Source organism: Tachypleus tridentatus, chromosome 2 (assembly GCF_004210375.1).
Source record: "Tachypleus tridentatus isolate NWPU-2018 chromosome 2, ASM421037v1, whole genome shotgun sequence".
NCBI classification, from domain to species: Eukaryota; Metazoa; Arthropoda; class Merostomata; order Xiphosura; family Limulidae; genus Tachypleus; species Tachypleus tridentatus.
In genome coordinates, this window is record NC_134826.1 from 139,510,817 (window position 1) to 139,527,001 (window position 16,185).

Sequence of the window (16,185 nt, forward strand, 5' to 3'; positions counted from 1 at the left end):
ATTCAACAGGGAAAGTTAACAATACTGATTCCTCAGGAAACCTATTTGTTGTTCCATAGAAAAAGTTAACAATACCGATTCCCTGATAAAGATTTTTGTCTCATAGAAAAAGCTAACAATAGTGATTTCTTAGGAAATATTTTTGTTGTTCCATAGAAAAAGTTAAGATACCGATTCCTTAGGTAAATCGTTTGTCATTCTGTAGAAAAAGTTAACAATACTGATTCCCTAGGAAGCCTCTTTGTTGTTCTTTAGAAAACATTAGCAACACTGATTTTTAGGAAACCTATTTGTTGTTCCATGAGAAAGGTTAACAATTCTGATTCCGAGAAAACATTTTTTTGTTTTATAGAAAAACTTAACAATATTAATTCCTTGTAAAATCTTTTTGTAATTCCATAGAGAAAGTTAACAATACTGATTCTTTAGGTAACCTTTGTTGTTCTATAGAAAACATTAACAACACTGATTCCTTACAAAATCTCTTGTCATTTCAAAGAAGAATTTAAAAATACTGATTATTTAGGAACCACAGTCGAAAATTTTTAACACACACACATATTAATGAGCGTAAAAATAAAAAATAATTCACGTCAACAAATTATACCGAAAACTCATGTTTTTGCAGTTGAAACAAATGTAATTAATGGGGATAAAGTTTCTAATTTTTGTATAAAAGGTTACACATTGCGGAAGCGATGTAGACACTCAACGTACGTGATGCTGTATATAGTATGGCTGGATGATGTTTCACTGTTATTTATACATAGCTGGTAACGTATTTGAATACTTTGTTACGGGTTCAAATTATTTATACATAGCTGGTAACTTATTTGAATACTTTGTTACGGGTTCAAATGCTCGCTGTCCCTGTAAACCGCGGTGTTGTAAGATGTACTACTAAAGTTAAGATTTTATATGTTAGAGTATCTTAGGGCATTAAAACGTTTATTTCTTAAAACTATTATAATCTGTCTTATATGTTTATTTATAATCAGTTCTTTTGTCACTCTTTTATGGTTATCTCTATTATTACTGTTTTAATGTGTGTTTTTGTTTTTCAAGCCACAGATTTAAATTCGATTTATTCAAGTTTTTAACGGTTTAATACTGAAATCAGTTATTCGAAGACAAACTACATTGTTCTGACTAAAATAACAGATTTTGTTTTTTCTTTAAAAACTTGTAATTCCTGATCATTTTCATTTGAGTATATGCTGAAGAGAGCATGAAATTAAATTCTTTATGGAAAGAAAAATAGTTCAATATTTCTGTCATTTTCGTGCATTTATTTCAACACCTAATGCACATTAACTTTATCGTGTTCCCTATTTTAATATGTACTTGACTTCTAATACTGTTAATTTTTATGAAAGCTTAGAATCTTTAATTCCGTGTTCAATGTTCTACCTAAGAATTTAAACAAAGTATTTGAGAGGATTCTTTTAACCCATTGATTTTAATTCCGTGTTCAATGTTCTACCTAAGAATTTAAACAAAGTATTTGAGAGGATTCTTTTAACCCATTGATATAATTACAATCTGGTTACCGTTTTAATTTCGACCACCAATCTATCCTTTCTAAACGTAAGAAGTATCGAACACACAATTCACAGAAAGGTTTTATGTTATTTTATTTTTTATAATGATACGTATAACCAGTTTTAATTCTTCTCGTTAAAATTCACTTTTAAACGTATTTTCTTCTCAGCTGCTTTTACGCGTATTGAAAAGAACATAACTTCTCTTTATGTTGATTTTCTCTTTAATTTTTTTATAAATGTAACCATTATAACATAGTTTTGTTAATAATTGGTTTACACCGGTTTCAAATACCCTCCCACTTTATGTATTTATCTGCCATAGCTTATTCAAGAGAACAAATACATATTTATTGATTGCATTCATACATACATATTCCTTATTCAAGTGTAGTAAAAAATCTGGTAAACTTTAAAAAAAAATGGAAGAGTTTGAGAAGCAACTCTGTACCCGTATTTGTTTGTTTTTCAGGGTTTATACAGGGTGTTCGGAAAGTCACTGTGCACTTATGTATTTATTAACAGACATGTTTCAATATAGAATACAGGAGGTAAATATGAATGACAATTATAAACAATGTTGAAAGTGACCATCGTTGTCATCAATACAGACTTGGATCCTTCTTATTTTGTTTCTAAACACCGCTATCAGTTGCTGGCTTGAGATAGACTGAATGAATCACAAACTTTGCAGAGAAAACTAAATAATAAACTAATTGCAATACTTTATGTGTTATATTATTCAATATTTATACAATTTATTTAGATACTTTAGCTTTTGTAAATCAACCTAACTTACAAATAACATGAAATATACCTTGAATACACGAGTTAATTCCATATGGTCAGGTAGTTAAGGCATTCGACTCGTAATCAGAAGGTCGCGGGTTCGAAGTCCCGTCACACCAGATTTGCTCACTCTTTCAGCCGCGAGGGCGTTATCAGGTGACGCTCAATCCCATTATTCTCTGATAAAAGAGTAGCCCAAGAGTTGGTGGTGGGTAGTGATGACTAGCTGCCTTTCCTCTAGTCTTACACTTCTAAATTAGGGGCGGATAGCGCAGATAGCCCCCTTATAGCTTCGCGCGAAATTAAAAAAAAAACGAACAAATAAATACTTGCATAAGAACAACGATGCTTGTTTAGTAACGAAACAAACGCCAAGCAAATTAATAGGAAGAATAAAAATAAACAAGTAGCACGAGTTTTAAAAAATAAAGATATTATACTGTAATCTATCTGATAACATAAATATCTTATCGGGACACTAGTGATTGATAAATCTGTTAAACTCATGTACGCCGTGGGAGAACCAGATTTACTCAGAGTCTTGTGATACCAGACTTAATGATTATCAGCTAAAACCTGCGAACCAATCAACAACATGTAAAATAAGGAAAGGAAAGCCTGTAATTCTTAAAACTAGGTATATATACCTTCCTTTCAAAATAAATATAATATACATAGGACTGGATCATGATAGCTGGGCAGTTACGTGCAAAACAGCTACGCCTTTTTAAAGATACAATCAAAGAATAAACGTAAATAACAGTTCCATATTTTGCATGCATCACGAGTCTGGTTTGCTATCGAAATATCTAATCACATGGAAATAAGTATATAGTAATTTTATAGCGGCCCCATTACTGACATCTTTTATAGTTTCATTTTAAATGTATAACTTATTGACAAAGTGAAGAAACATTCTAATAAGATTGGAGCAATATTTTATTATAAGTGAGAAGTAATTTTATATTCTGATATATATGAACATTATTAATTATCTTTTTTTTTAAAAAAAAAACTTAAAAGTGTGTGTTGTGTGTTTCCTTATAGCAAAGCCACATCGGGCTATCTACTAAGCCCACCGAGGATAATGGAACCCCTGATTATAGCGTTGTAAATCCGTAGGCTTACCGCTGTACTTGAAAGGGCCCTTGTCAAGAGCCACTTTCAAAACGAATAAAACATTTTGAAAACCACAGAAAGCTAGCATTTTTATACGAAACCCAAAATATGGCGATGTCTTTATTATTTATCAAACAACATTTATGTTACCCTTTCTTTAGTTTATTTATTGGGGAATAATATTTCAAACGATGTCCTCAGTGGCATAACGGTATGTCTGAAGACTTACAACGCTTAAAACTGGCTTGAGATATCTGAGACGGGGAGAATACAAATAGTCTTTTTTGTTTTTTTAATTTTGCGCAAAGTTACACAAGGGCTATCTGCGCTATCATTCCCTAATTTAGCAGTGTAAAGCTAGAGGGAAGGCAGCTAGGCATCACAACCCACCACAAGCTCTTGATTTACTATTTAACCAACGATTTGTTTGTTTGTTTGTTTGTTTGTTTGGAAATTCGCACAAAGCTACTCGAGGGCTATCAACGTCCCTAATAGCAGTAAGACTAGAGGGAAGGCAGCTAGTCATCACCACCCACCGCCAACTCTTGGGCTACTCTTTACCAACGAATAATTGACCGTCACATTATACACCCCCGGTGGGAGGGCGAGCACATACGAGTCGCACGCCTTACGCGATATGCCGGGCCATTAACCAACTTACGTCACATTATAACGACTTAAAGGGCTAACATGTTTGACGTAACAGGGATTTGAACCCACGACCCTAAATCGAACGTCCTAATCGCATGGCCATGCCGTGCCACCCTTTTGTATAACTTTGTTCATAACTACAAACAAAAACAAAAGAAAACGTCTTCAACAAGACAAGTATAAATCATGTCCTATTGATAAAGGACATTAGGACATTCTTATTTGGGTTCGAACCAATTATGGCAGCAAAGTTTTTTAACTTATCGTTTTAACAAAAGAACAGAGTTTGATGAAATTACCTTAAAATCCAATAGAGTTTTCTTAAAAAACAAAACACATTAGTTTAGAGTTTAAATCTGTTTGTTTGTGTGTGTGTTTTCTTATAGAAAAGCCACATCGGGTCATCTTCTGAGCCCACCAAGTGGAATCGAATCGTTGATTTTAGCGTTGTAAATCCGTAGACTTACCGCTGTACTAGTGGGGACAAATTCATTTGTTAAACAAACTAACAAACAAGAAAATTAGTAATTTCTTCACACCGTAATCACAAATACTCCAGTTAACAGATTCTGTTCTTTGTCTTTTAACTATAATATCGTTAGTTCATCATACAGAAATTGAGTTGCTTTAATGGAAGCTTTAAACGGGAAAAATTCTAGTCCAATTTATCATACAAAATTTTGCCTGGTTCAATTAGAGTTCGATCTTCTAAAAAAGCTATTAAACTTTCGTAATCCTGTTTTATTGTTGATGAAAAGTTCTCCCAAGACAAAACCATTCTGACATTTACTTTCTAATTTCGCGCAAAGCTGCTCGAGGGCAATCTGCGCTAAACATCACTAATTTTGCAGTGTAATACTAGAGGAAAGGCAGCTCGTCATCCACTGCCAACTATTGGGCTACTATTTAATTAACAAATAATGGGATTGACCGTCACATAATAACGCCCCCGTGGCTGAAAAGGCGAGCATGTTTAGTGCGACGGGGATTCGCATCCGCGACCCACAGATTACGAATCGAACGCATTAACCCATATCGCCATGCTGGGTTTACTAATACTTTAAAAAATAGTTTTCAACATGTATATAACATACAGTACACTATAAATGTAGTTGAAACACAAAATAAACGTTTTTCACCCATTATCTCCTTGAGAGACAGAGTCAGATTTACGGACTTACAATGCCAAAAGGTAGGGTTTGATTCTCAACGGTGCGCACTTCAAATAGCCCAGTGTGGGTTTGGTATGAGGTACACAGTTAATTCCTAAGGCTTTCATACGTTCAGTTCTGTTAATTAATATCGAAGTCTATCAGTCAGGGTACGACGTAAGGCGATATAATGCTCGCAATTAGAATAACAAAACGTATTATTCGATAAATAACTCTTGCTTCACAATTTATTATCATCTTTAGATGAAATTATAATGTTCATAACCTCATACATATTTTAATTTTACACAAATACGCTTTAAAGGTTAGGTTAGGGTTAACATTATTATTAGACATTCAAATATTGTATTTTACCAAACATGGCGACGAAAAAGTCCTTTCTAGAACATTGCTTTGTAAAAGTCAATGGATTTTTACAAAAACGACATGGATGGAGAAGGTGAAGAAAAAGTAATCATTAAATGAGACTTTCTCTACAAGAGATATAATAATGAGCACAAAAATAGTAATGTGAAAAAGTTCTAAAGATTTATATGATTTGATCGTCGTGATTTGATTGCTAATATTTCTAAATATCACATTCTGAATCTCTTGAACGAACATACTAATCCTTTAAGCCATCGAAGCGTTTCAAGTGTCACTTTTCCATCAATGTAGCCACAGATATGGCAAAAGTGACAACACGTATTCACTTGTTACTTCAAAATAATGGATGATAAACGAAGATAGCCCTTTAATAAACACAGGAAAAGCAATTTCACACCGAGCATTTTTGATAATTTTATCGGCTAAAAGTGGCCTTTAAAACAGCTCTAGTTCGGTTTCACTATGGGCTCTCTTTTAATATTTATGTTGTCGTAACATGAAAATCATTTCTAAGTTCAAACCAAAGTTTACACGTCTTGTGTATTAAATTCTTGAAGAACTTCAATAATTAGAAACAATAACTTCTCTTTGGTTTCATCTTCACAATTTAATATTTATTGAATAAGCTTTGATCTTCTTCAGCGTTCAAAATTCACTTCACTCTATAAGAATTAGTATGGTTGAAGAATTATAAAACTTATTAAACTTCTGTACCCTACGTAGTATCTCGATATTGTGGAAAGCACGCACATGATGTGTTCGCACAATTGAAGCTTGTCGTGCAAGAATATTTACTGCGGGAATTTGTATAACTTTGTTGTGATGTTTAACAAATGGCTTGAAGAAGGATAGAATAATATTTTCTTTCAATTGAAAACAAATTAAAACTAAAGATTATATCTGTGTTTTTCTTTCCCACTCACAAGTATCGACTACATGCCTTTATCAATAAATGTACTCAGTCGGTACGTGTATGGCGAGAGTGTATAGACGAAACGAATACTCTTCCCACGTAAAACCGAAGCAAACAAATAAGGACCGTAAGACAAAAGTATTAGAAAGAATAAAAAGAAGTCGTTCAGGTAACTTACGAATAATCGAGCACAACAAATAAATGAATCTTCATTGCATAGTTTATTTAAGGTTTTGAAATATTGCTTATAAAATATTGAAAGTGGAATATGTCTTTTTATCGTTTTGAAATCTCATTTTCTTTATTTTTATCCTTTTTTATATTAATATAAAAAATTGGTGAATGTCTCAGGTTCCTGTCCAACAACCGTTGTGCTTGTTACTTTCACTTCTCACATCATAGTTTGTTTACCGTTCGATAATGACTGACAAGATAATCTGCTTTGACGATGGCAAGCGGACGTGGTGACATAAATGCGAAAATGAAGACACTGGTCGGCACAATAATTCCGTCTTTGCAAGTGGATATACACTTCACTGCAGAAACGCCTTGGGTGGAGAAACCAGTAAGAATTTCTGATTAGGGATGTTCTTCAAACATCTCTCAACAGTAACTCCTCATGATGAATTCGAAGTTGCATGAGGTGTAACCTCAATAGGTATGTGCCCAATTGCCTTTGAATGCAAGAGGAGTTTACTGTGTTGAGATGTCGATGTTTGCACCAATACATCACCAGATAGAAGCTTCTTTACTTACTTTGGATAGCCAACAAGTCCCTCCAGTCCCTTCTGAATAAAAAAGGGGACATTTGCCCTAAATGTTTGTTTGAAAGTGAATACAATATAAGAAAATGAGGTACAACAGGTGGTAAGAATGGTGAAGATTGCTGCTCAGATTCTTCAAGACGAGTTAAATTACATTTCGACTGTTTTTTTACTATTTTATTCAGATTTTTAATTGGAGTATCCACAATAAAGAAAGGGAAATTTTGGTGCCCACTGACCCCACCACCATGGGAATACAATACAATATCAAACAAGGACACTGCAATAATGCCACGGTTTCATGAGCATTATACCCAAACCCCAGCATAAGACATAATGTCCACAACACCTGTTGAGAACATGAAACACTGATACTTGGTTGACCCTAGCCTGAGTGGACCAGTTGACTGATCCAAGGCCACCCGACTACAGGAATTCAATGCCAATGTGGTGTGTTAGGGTTGAACCCATCAACTACCAGGATCCTCTCCTCCCGTTCACGAGTTTTCACGCACAGCAAACATGTGGGTGGATGTTTAGATCCCAGAGGAGGTAAACTGAAAGAACAGAACCTTCCCTGCAAGGTCCCCTCACCACGTACGGGAATCCACACCGAGGGGTAATGGTAAAGAAGGTTGTTTATCAACATTCAACACCCTTGAGATGTGCTTAATTTTTATAATTGAGTGGTTACTTACACATGCATATCAACAGAAACAAAAATACCTGTAGAAACACATTCTTAGTTTCTGTTAAGCCTTATTCAAAACTTAGATAATTTAAACTGAAGCAAATTACATTCACCTGCTTTACTTAATTATTAATAAATACAATTTAAATTCCAAGACTCAATAAATAAGTCAGAGTTAGTCACTAACATTGAAATTTTTGTCCATTATATATATATATATATATATCACTATTCATTTTGGTTAGTGTTGCTTTTTAATTACCTTAACATGCTAATAAATAAATGCAGGTAAAATTAAATTGCTGAATGGTACCAAATTTTTTTCAACAAACTGAATGACAAGTTACTTGAAATGTTTAAACTTATTAAAGTTACATGAAACTAAGCAGATACTAAATACTATAGAAATTAACTTACTTTCCACTTACAAGAGTGTCCTCACACATTCAAAATCACAGAATCTTGGCAGATGGTTCAATTCACATAGACAATGCCCAGCTTGTTGAAGCTTGTTTCTGTTTGTGTCATGGGACAACACCACTGATATAATACAAAATTCTGCTTTACCACATGTAAGAAAGGAGTGTATTATCCAATGTAAACTATCATCTGGGTGATAAAAACACAACATTAGAACATTTAAACATGAGGTACAGCTCAACACAAGTACTTGTTTATAAAAAGTTATTCTGCATTTTCAAAGATTTTGTTGCTCAAAAATTATATCACAATGATCCATTGATTTACTCTGAATATGTAGATGAAGATCAAAGTTACAAAATAGTAGGTTATGCTCTAATTAATATATATTAAATGAAAGTGTTATTTTTCTATCTCACTTTCTGAACAAATGTAATACTTTTTATTTACCTGAAAGAAAAATAAAGACACTAAAATATCACTACTTTTTTATCTTTAACCCACACATCAATTTTAATACTTACACAAAAAGACACAGTACAAAATTTGTTCACAAGAACACATCGTTACTCAGTATTTTAAGTTTGGTATTAAATCTTTCTTATACAATACTTAAAGGAAAATTACATACAAACAGAGGCTTTAAAGAAGTTTGATTTTATTTTGTTGTTGTTTAATAAATGTAACAACACTATCAACCTTATAATAACATTACTTGAAAACAACAGACAGCTGTCAGTTAGGTTTGCATTGAGCTGAGCCAATTTTCTATGACAGTTAGCTTTAGAAATCTCTATACAAGTCATACTTATTCACCAAGCTGATATCATATCTCTTACTGTACACAAATATTGAAAAATTTGTTTACAGGGAAGTTTTGTAAACAAGTTTCAAAACATGAATTCAAATGTCATCAGTTTAACACTATGACTTGAAAAGTCATCTCTGAATATTTCAACTTTTACACATTTTACTAGTAGGATAATATTATTTGGGAATATAGATGTCTGCCCACTACATTCAAATATGAATAAGAAAATAAAAATTTAATTTGTGTTTCAATAATGTTTGTTGTATAATTTTTTAAAATTCTGTTCAGAAACTAAATGTTTTGTTGAGTTCTAAGTATTTATGTGTTTGTAATTAAGCACAAATATACACAATGAGCTACCTCTGCTTTACCCACCATGTGTATCAGAACACAGAACCAATTTTCTAGCATTAAAAGTCCACACACTGTGCTGCTGGTAGTGGTGTAAGAATTCTAAGAAATCTGTTAACAAGTGCAAAAACGTAGATAACTAATTCAAACTTTTGACAGAGGGGTGTTATAAAGTCATTCTGCTCTTAACAAGTGCATAAAAATGGATAACTGTTTGAAAATGTGATAAGTACTCACTGCTGTAAAATTATTGAAAGTTACACCTTTCATAGTAAGAAGGAATATTTTAAAAACAAGTACAACATTTCAATCTCTCATGCAATCACTCTCAAGAACAAAAGTTTTTATGACAAAGAAGGTTCCAGTAATTATATCCACACGAAACACCCTTAAAATGTGTTTAAATTTTATAATTGAGTGATTACTTACACATGCATATCAACAGAAACAAATTCAGATTTATATACTTATAACAAATAAATAAAGTTAAAATGAAGCTACTGTCATAAAAGGTTTTGAAGATTTTAAAGGAGTTTTAGAAAAAGTACCTATATTAGCAGCCAAATATTTGCTTTTGTGGTTAACTAAGAAATGTAAGTGAAGTGATACAACTCTAAATATTTTGGTACTTTCCACCAGTCAACTACAGTTCAGAAAGAAAGTATTGTAAAAATAATTTCTACCAGAGTAACTCTAACTGAAATTATCATCTTGAAAGGCACCTTAGGAGCTGAATCAGTAAATGATCAGATCAGTCACACCCAGAATTCCCTGTTCTTTATTTTGTGGAAGCATGTTTCCTTTCAATATCAAAAAATATCGCAATTAATGTTTTGCATATTTTGAATTCTTAGCCCCTAGATTTTCAATGTCTTATCAAAATCTCTGAGAACCACTGTAAACCCTTAAAAAGTATGAAAGCTAAACGATTTTCTATTTAAATGCCCTATTTACATTCCATGTTCATGGCAGTGTGATCCACAATTGTTTTTATCCATTTTTGTTAATAATTTTACCCAGTTTGTCTGTAATTCCTCCTCATTATCAAAATGCAGATTTTCTTATTACTACTTCCTTTCAATGGACTGTATCAATAACCTTTTATTGATGAGTCAATCAAAAATGTTAAACTCTATGTGTTAAACAAAGAAAATACTTTTACTTATTCATGTAGTCTAACAAAATGTTTATTACCCTTGTAATTCCTGAATATTTTAATTTGGACATGAAGCATGGTCCTCACAAATCAGAAACCAGGAAGTTTCATGGCAACAGATACACAAGAAACAAGCAACTGAAAAAAGAGAAGACTAATAAGATTAGTAGCAGCACAAGAGAATCACTTGGTAGAAAAATGCTGTTGATACTCATAGTGTAAGTACCAGTTTTGAAGCTAACATCTAAACACGATTCCATGATGCAAGGTGCTTCTAAGAGAAAATCTAGACATTTGTATACTTTTGAAGGTACCGTAACAAAGAAAATATTACACAAGAAAATATTCACAGTGGTAATATGTTTGTTGATACGGACAATCTATCACAACTAGCAAGGGAGTCTCGTCAGTGTTTCTGAGAGATTGGTTGGTTGGTTGATTTAGTGTGTTATAGCACAAAGCAGTTAGGCTATCTATGTCAAACATCCAGTAAAAAGTTAAAAGAAAATTTAATAAAATTCATAAAAGGAAATCAAGGTAAAACAAAATAATGTTTAAAAAAACAACACATAAATAGCATAAAACCAAAGTTTACACCAAATCTACAACATTAAGAGAAATACTACAGTGATTCAAGTTGTAAAGGACTTTCTGTAGCACAACTGTAATTATCATAACTCACCAGGAGGACAAAGAGGTAAGTACCAAAACCACCTGAAGTTGGCCTTTCTAGTCCTGTTCCAAATTATTTGACATTATGGCCATCTTCAAAAAGGAAAGTAACAAGAGTTTTAAAAGAAGTGTAGCAAAATTATAGCCAGGATAACTAATGGGTAGTTCAAACAGCAGCATTACTCACCTGAAGTTTGCCTTTCCAGTCCTGGTTTCAGATTATTTAATTTTACAGCCAGTTTCTAATTTCAAATCAAATTACATATACTGTGATTTTCATAAGGGAGCCACATTAAAAATGTTTAATGTATATATTAAAAAAACTTAAATGGCATTAAAAAGATCAATGAGCTTTATTATCCATGAATGTTAATAAACTAGACATTAAATTATATTTATAATTAAAAGTTTTATACTATCTGATACAGAGATGCCAACTATTTCAAATGACTGAGTATAATGATTGTAGACAGAACCCTTCCACAGTTTCAGTCCTTTTAGATTTACCAGAAACAAGACAATCTGGTGAACGAGGCCTCTTTTTTTCCAACATGTGAACCATCGCATTGGTGTTTCTTTGCCACTTAGAAAATGATAAATACCCATCGACACGAGCTCTGATTGGCTGACAAGCACTGATGACATCACTATGGATTCCCCACGTACCCAGTAGGAGAAGCACTGCACTTAAACTATTGGTAGACGTCAGAGATACAAATATTTCTTTATTATTTCAAGCGCAAACATGATTATTGCAAGTAGCCATTTGGACTATGTCTTTTACTTCTTATCAAAATTTATTTGTATTTTACTAGAAATTTTCTTTTCACCCCTTTCAAGTCCTGGGGAACAATTTATCACTTTATTGTATTGGCCAAAATAATATATAATAATTTGGGAGTTCCAATAAGTTGTAATATTTGTCTGTATGAGCATATAGTTGTAATGTATACACCAAAATCGTAATGATTACGTACAAATCATAATGGTTGGCATCTTTGCTGATGTTCATGATTTAATTTGTCAGGTATGCAGTTTTGTGCTCAGAAGCAAACAAAGTAACATTTTTATTACTTGGATAAATAAAATTACCAAAAATAGAGAAAATTGTTATCTCTATTTGCAATTAGTTTATTATTATTGTGACAACTGATTAAGTCATAGTCTTGATTAAACTGCACAAAACTAATCAATGTAAATACTGCCTGAAGGTAACCAATTAAATTTTCCAGTTCTAAACAGTTCTCTCAGTTGTTTAGCATGCAAGTGGTACTACAATACATGCTACAATAACATGAAGAGGGAAACTTCAAGTCATTTCTGTGTAGACCACAAATTATTTGTATACACAGGAAGGTTATATTAAATAAACAAACAATACTGTCATCACAAACTGAGACAAGTGCCTTAATAATGCAATTTGTTCATACGTATGATGTAGCGTAGGTTTATCCATAGCTACTGAAAGTTTAAGAAATCCTCTTAATTCTTAAACATAAAATAAAACAGTGAAAGACCATACTTACGATGCATGTACTGAGATGGTATGATTCACCATAAAACCCATTCTTAAATTTTTTAAATCATAGAACATATTTTGATAAGCTAATTTTCTTTGCTCTTATAAGAAAAATAGTAAAGGTGTCACAAATTAGCCTTAATATTTGCAAAACAAGTGTCTAATCCTCCATAAAACAACTCTACTGTTGATCTTATCAGTGAAAAAAATTTTCCAAATAAATGTTCATTCATTAAACCTTTTAAAAACTTTCTCAAAAGCATCATTTTAGCATCAGAGCTATCACTCTAGTGGGTCTCAAGTCTTTCCAAATACTTGAAGTTGTTTGATTTTCATTTTTTTTGAATTTATAAAACATTTTACACTAATAACTTTTGTTACGCAACATGAAGTTGTAACCTGTTTCTGTCAGTATTTTTATCACAATTGTTAATATGTATTAGTGAAAACAAATACGTTTTATTGAAGTGAAATAGTGAAATGTGTAAAATCAGAAGGAAGGACTCCATTAAAACGGCAAACCTAAACCTCTGACTAATTATACTTGTTTGTAAAAACCCAAAAACATGTATAAAGTTGTAAACTTGAGCACCCACACCTCTCTCTCCTAATTTCTAATTCTATATCTATTGTATATTGTATATGTAGGCCTTCTTTGATTTTGTATTTGTTTTCCTACTTAGCATCTGGAAGTCTCCTATGATAATGTGTTTATGACATTTGTCGTATTTGAAAAACGTGCGAAGATAGTTTTTTTGTGTTCTTTGAATATAGTTTCCATTTTTCTGCTTGTTTCCCCAATATAGAAGTCATGACAGTTGTTGCATTGTATTTTATAAATCATGTGTGTAGTTTTTATGTGTAAAAACATGTCCCACATTGTTTTCACATGTAGGAAGATGTGGGCTTGAGCACCTACGTCTCACTGTCCTAACTTCTATTTCTATATCTGTTGCTACTCTATTTCTTATATGAGACTGGTGATTGGAGGTTGCAGTGTGGGTACTATTTCTTCAGTCACCTCAAAACCCTAGGGTACATATTATGATCCCACACTGTAGCTTGTACCCTGGGATATTTTCAGTTAATGCAGCATTTTTTAAACTTAATTTGCTTTTCAATTATAACAAAATAATGCACACGTTATCTCTATGATTACTGATATTCCATTTCTGCCTTTACAAATGCATCATTAATGTAAGAAAAAGGTATAACTTGCATAACTATCAAGGTTTCTCCATTTAGGCCTATACAGTTCCCCTGGAAGTATACAAACTAGCTTTTAATACATATAAATATCAAATATCCCAAAATAAGACACTGATAAACTTAAAACAAATTATAATGGGTATTCTAATCAAATGATGTATACTTTATACCATACTCTTCTTCCAACTTAATTAAATTTTTATTCACTTCTGGAACTCTTCCAACTAATACAATAATTAAGTTTCATGCAGAATGACACAAAAACATTAAAATGATGAACATCAACAGTGAATGCCTTTAAAAATTGCATAAACCTCACAAACAATATTATAAATAAGTAAGAAAATAAACACTTATTAACATTGTAAAAACTTCTAAGTATCAAACATTATTATACTGTCAGTAAAAATATTTAGTATGAAATATTTAGCGATTTGTTGGACCTCAAGCATGATGCAAGAACATAATTCTTGGTTTAATTACAAATACTCAACTAACAAAATTAAAATAATAAAACATTAGAAAAATGGCCCTGTAAATATTGTATGCAATATATGTTATTCATTTACTCAAATTGTTGTTAATATAGTATCATTCCCACTGATATTCTGAGCCAAACTAATTTAAATTCTCTTAAGTCTTACTCTAACTTCGTGGCCTGGCATGGCCAGGTGGTTAAGGCGTTTGACTCGAAATATGAGGGTCGCGGTTTCGAATCCCTGTCGCACCAAACATGCTTGCCCTTTCAGCCGTGGGGGAGTTATAAGATGACGATCAATCTCATTATTTGTTGGTAAAAGAGAGGCCCAAGAGTTGGCGGAGAGTGGTGATGACGAGTTGCCTTCTCTCTTGTCTCACACTGCTGAAGTAGGGGTGATGAGCGTATAGACCTCGAGTAGCTTAGCGTGAAATTCAAAACAAACAAACTCTAAGTTATTACTTCGTTTTTTTCCCCCACTCGAACATAATAACACTATAGCACACACAAACAAAGAAATAGCCGAAGCTTTCAAAAATCAACTCCAAAATCCATTTAAAACTCACACTGATCCAGACATGAATACGTATTTTTACAATAAAGTCATAAATCACATGGTAAACAATAAACATATATTTAAACCAATTTTTCCAGCAAACATAACTGACACAAATACAAGCTCCGATACAGATTATGCAAGCACATTACTAACACATGAAATATCCCTTCAGGAACTACTAGAAGCAATAAAAAACAAAAATCAACGCACCAGGTGAAGACGAAATACAAGCTATCCTCCTACAAAAGGGCACTCCGAAATTGTTTGACCACCTAAATTCACTTTTTAACCATTTCTCTATCCTCAGGATACATACCAGTTTCTTGGAAGCTTGCAAATATATTAATGTTTCATAAGGAAGGAAAGCCAGCGAATAAACCTAATAGCTACCGACCAATCAGCCTGACCAGCTGTGTAGGCAAAATTCTTGAAAGAATAATCAGTAATAGACTCTCCACATTTTTGGAGATAACATCAAAATTACCAAAAGAACAAAATGGATTCAGAAAATTAAGACAAATGACAGACCACCTAATCAGATTAACAGAAACCATAATAGATAGCTTCAACAAAAAAGAATGTACAGTTGCTTGCTTCCTCGATATCGAGAAAGCATTTGACACAGTTTGGCACGATGGTCAAAGGTTCCGAATGAATGAAATGGAACTACCGCGAGGAATTATTCGCTGGTTATCTAACTTTTTGGAAAACAGAAAATGTAGAGTAAACGTTGAAGGAACTTTTTCCAAATACTTTACTCCACAAGCTGGTGTCCCTCAGGGAGGGGTTGTTAGCCCTATACTCTTCATCATGTATGTAAACAATATGCCAATGAGGGATCCAAATCATGGATTCTCTTCACAGTTCACAGATGATGTGGCAGTCTGGAAAAGTGCCGCAACACCCACGATAGCAGCCACGAACATACAACCACAACTAAATAGAATAAGTGAATACTGTCAAAAATATAGAATCAAAATAAACACAGCAAAAAAACAACTAGT

The 16,185-nt window shown here is 32.7% G+C and overlaps 1 long non-coding RNA gene across 15 annotated transcripts in view; it reads right to left on the reverse strand.

The window, feature by feature from the left end:
* Positions 1-15,018, reverse strand: part of LOC143245239 (uncharacterized) — a 64,012-nt gene extending 48,994 nt beyond the window's left edge. The window contains exons 1-5 of one of the 15 annotated variants that reach the window (XR_013025510.1): positions 14,789-15,018; positions 10,783-10,882; positions 9,613-9,699; positions 8,435-8,546; positions 1,871-2,241 (exon numbers count right to left, since the gene is read on the reverse strand). This is a non-coding gene — a long non-coding RNA (uncharacterized LOC143245239). The other 14 variants (XR_013025508.1, XR_013025509.1, XR_013025518.1 and 11 more) reach the window with 14 other exon arrangements.
* Positions 15,019-16,185: the final 1,167 nt, after the last annotated feature.